This window comes from Gracilinanus agilis, chromosome 3 (genome assembly GCF_016433145.1).
Source record: "Gracilinanus agilis isolate LMUSP501 chromosome 3, AgileGrace, whole genome shotgun sequence".
Classification (NCBI taxonomy): Eukaryota; Metazoa; Chordata; class Mammalia; order Didelphimorphia; family Didelphidae; genus Gracilinanus; species Gracilinanus agilis.
Genome location: NC_058132.1, coordinates 194169599 through 194174316, shown reverse-complemented (window position 1 = coordinate 194174316; position 4718 = coordinate 194169599).

The following is a 4718-nucleotide window of genomic DNA, read 5'->3' as shown; positions in this document are numbered from 1 at the left end:
TGCCATACAAAATGAAACATGCTGCCTTTTGAAGAAATAAGTTTACTTTCCTAAAAAGTAAGGCTATTAACGATAAATAGGAGAGTATATTCCTAACCAGATATAGGTTGTATTTGAGGACCTCTGAGGTCCCATCCAACTGTTAAGATTTAGGGACTCTTTGATTCTAATTACCTCTATCTTATCATACTTTCCCAGACCGTATATTGCTGGAAGCAAAGGGAAAGGTCTTATTTATATGTATTTCTTGTACCAAATATACTCTACTTATGTTTTATTTATTTATATTTATTACAAACTATTAAGTGGCACAATGAATAGAGCACTGGACTAGGAGGCAGAAAAACTTAAGTTCAAATCTGGCCTCAAACACTGAGTAGCTGTGTGGCCCAGGACAAGCCACTTTAATGTCTATTTGCTCACTTCTCTCAACTATAAACTGATGATAAAAAAATATTACCTATCTCATAGGGCTGTTGTTGTAAGGGTCAAATGAAATAATATTTATAGGATTTGGGGTACATTGCCTGACACATAGTAGGCCCTTCAGAAATATTTATTCCTTTTATGTAAAGGACCCATATCTGGATAGTCCCAGCCTCTGAACTATGTCCTCCAGAAGGCTTTGGGACAAAGGTTACACTCATTGGGAAAGAGGTCAAAGTCATCAAATTCCAGAGAATTGTATGTGAGGCCTATAGCACAGGGACATCTCTCTGAGTGTAGGAAATTCTTTACAAAAGACAATCAGGAAGAGAAGACTATGGCCAACAGGTCTGATGCTGTCTAGGACTGGCCTGGGTGGCAGAAACTACAGGAGTAACAGGGAAGCAAGATATCAGGTTAGTGACCCCCTCCAAGAGACTTTCCCCTCAGCTTTTTGCCTTTTTTTATGCACTTACCACAGTGCTTGGCACATAATAATATTTTTTAAACCCTTACCTTCCATCCTAGAATCAATACTGTATATTGGTTCCAAGGGAGAAGAGTGGTGAGGCTAGGCAATGGGGGTTAAATAACTTGTCCAGTCACACAACTAGGAAGTGTCTGAGACTAGATTTGAACCCAAGACCTCTCAATCCACTGAGCCACCCAGTTGCCCCCCACATAATAATATTTTAAAATACATGTACTGTGCAAAAATATGTACTGGCTATGAGACACCGGGAAAGACAGGTACCCTTTTAATATCCCAGAAAATCCTCTAAGATAACAAATAGCATACAGGTTGCCAATTTGCACTGGCTTACAGAATTTCCCTTCCCGAGGTGCCCTGAACTGACGAAATCCCAGGTCTGGACCCAAAAAACAAGCATCATGGTTTGACTGACTAATTGAGCTAGATCTGGGATCTGTGAACTTGGAGGTTTTTTAATAGTTTAATAACTGTTTCAATAGAATTTGTTTTTAAGTAATTCTATTTTATTTTATTTTATTTTATATATTCAGCAGTTTATACATTAATGCATTATTCTGATAAAAGGGTCCATAGAAATCACTAGATCGCCAAAAGGGCCCATGACACAAGCAAGGCTAAGAACCTCTTAGGCTATCCTTGCAAATACTGTGCATCTGTGCCAGAGTCAGCAACATAAGACTTTCCTCACCAAGTGTAGTTCTCATACAGAAGTACCCAATGCTTTATTGGATGCTTTCTATGCTGGTACTGATGTTTTTAGCATACTCCAAGAGCTAAAGCAACTTCTCCTACTGAGCAACCACCTCCCTCACTTTTGGGGGGAAAAAGAAGAGTTGTTCTGGAGCATGTAAGCTACCTGGGACCCTCTCCTGTGCCATGAAAGAGGAAGCAAGAAGAGCAGGGAATGAGTTCATCATATGTAAATGGGGAAGTAGTTTGCTGTGGATATTTGCCAGAGAATATACCTCTCTGCATGGTCGAGGAGAATCACTTATTTCACTGCCCTATGTAATTTAACATTATCTGCTTTGGACTGATGGGACTAGTGAACTATGGTTTTGAATGGATGCTACCCCAAAGCATGTGGGGAACATGGCACCACTCTCAGGGAACCAGCCACTGAGGGAGGCAAGAATACATTTGGATATCTCTGTGTACCTAGCACAATTCTTGGCATAGAAGAGGAGAGGATCTACCTGGGGCCGTGGAAAGAATGTTGTATGTGGAACAATAGAACTATTAAATTTTTTAAAAATATTTTTCCCATAGTTACATGACTCATGTTCTCTCCCTCCCCTCTTTCCTCCCCCCTCTCAGAGCCTACAAGCAATTCCACTGGGTAATACATGTGTTATCACTTGATATCTATTTGCATATTATTCATTTTTAATAGAATAATATCTTAACTCCAAAACCCCAAATCATATACACATATAAACAAGTGATAAATTATATTGGAACCAATAGAACTAGGTTCAAATCTTAGTTCTGCCACTTACAACATGTATGACCATGTGTAAAACATTTATTCTCTCTTGGTCTTGGTTTTCTCATCTGGAAAATGAAGGAATTGGACTAGATGATCTCTAAATTTACTTCTAGCATTAAATCTATGGCCAATGAATGAACAGCTACATCACATCATAATTTGGCAATTCTGTTTGGGCCTCTTATCTGATTAGAACAAAGATATGGCTTCATCCTAGAAATGTAAAAGATAAGATACTAAAGGGTGAGGGACCACATTCAAAGAATTCAAGAAAAAGCTAAAAACTCTTCAGAAGATTTGTTGATAAAACTGCCTATTCCCAAGAGTGAAGGATGGACCTTGAACAAATCCTTTTGTCATATTTAGTATTTTTACTGTTTAAAAATACAAGACATTTAAAGAAAAGGAAAGAGAGCCACAGAGGCCAGACTGCAGGGGACTTGAAGTAGTAACGAATCATAGTCAATATTCAAAGGACAGAGGAGGAGGCCCAAATTACATATGGGATGAGCACAAGCTTCAGAATAGCCACTTACTACCTATATGATGTTGGGCATGAATTTTTTATTCTTTGAGCCTGTTTCTTTATCTCCAAAATAAAGATGATTTCTAATGTTCCTTCCTGCTGAAATTTATAGAAATTATAATTCATAATCTTAGTTCTACTATGAATAAACTCCCACTTTCTTTCTACCCATATAGAGAAGTCCCATAGTTTATTCAAGGGAGTAGAAACAAAATTTCCCTAGCAAAGCCCTCATAAGCCATAGGGAGAGCACAAGACCTAAAGCTTTTCCTTCCAACCTGGACCACCATCTCACATACACACAACACAAAGAATATAAAACATACATATATACATATATCAGTAGGACCTCATTTTGCCCACACTCAACATACATGAACTCAAGTATGTGCAATTGAAAATTTAGAAAAGTTAAGAAAAAGAAAAGTACATAAAAGGGACATTGGTTGTGTGCTGGATCCACGTCATTTTCCCAGGTGGCCATGGGATCTTGCTGGAGTTCATCCAGTTGAGTTCATCCTCACTCTGGGAGGCAGTGATGTAAGTCATTGCATTGTTTTGCAGCAGATATTCTCACTTGTAATATATTGGTAAGTAAAATGATATCATAATATACATATATATAATACAATATACACATACATGCATATACATAGAGGCCTCTCCTCCAGCTTAATTTATTTTAGAGAATGAAAGATGAGCATGTAAAGAAACTTAACATAAAAAAAAACTAAGATCTGTTGACAACTGTTCCCATTACTTCCTGACAAATAGAGGAAGAAGAAATGGAAAAAATCTGAGATATATTCTTGGACTCAAAAATCACTGCAAAGAGTAACTGCAGGCATGAAGTTAAAAGACACTGACTCCTTGAAAGGAAAGCTATGGCAAACCTGTACAGCATATTAAAAAGCAGATATCACCTTGCCAACAAAGGTCCATATTGGCAAAGCCATAGTTTTTCGAGTAGCAACATATGGTGGCTAGAGTTGGACTATAAGGGAAGCTGAGCACCATAAAATCAACTCTTTTGAATTGTGATGCTAGAAAAGATTTTTGAGAGCCCCTTGGATGGCAAGGAGGTCAAATCAGCCAATACTTAAAGAAATTAACTCTAACTTTTCATTGGAAGGACCAATGCTGAAGCTGAAGCTTAAATACTTTGGCAGCATGATGAGAAGACAGGACTTATTGGAAAAGACCCTGATGTTGAGAAACACTGAAGGCAAAAGGAGAAAAGAAAGGCAGAAAAAGAGATGGATAGGTAGTATCAAGGAAGCAATGAACATGAATTTGGGCAGACTTCAGGGGTTAATGGAAGATCGAAGAAACTGGTATACTATGGTCCCTGGGATTGCAAAGAACGACAACAAAGAATAGAGAAATGGCATGTCACGGTAGATGGCTAGCTGTTCTCAAAATAAATATGCCTTGGGTTCAAGTCCCATATCAAAACATATTAACTTTGTGACCCTAAGCAATCCATTTATCCTCAGTGCCCCAGGCAGTTCTCTAAGATTAAAAATTAAAGACTGATTTCCAGCATTCCTTGACTTACTGAATTTCCTTATCTAAGAGTTCTATTCACTGATGAAATCACAAGTCTGGACCCAAAGAAATCATTATTTTTTTCAATTAGGGTAAGTTCATTTGTTGATCATCATTAAAATTTTCACAGGAAAATCTTCCCTTTCCAGAATAAAAATAGCTTAGCTAGATAGGTAGGTAGGTAGGGAGAGAGAGAGAGAGAGAGAGAGAGAGAGAGAGAGAGAGAGAGAGAGAGA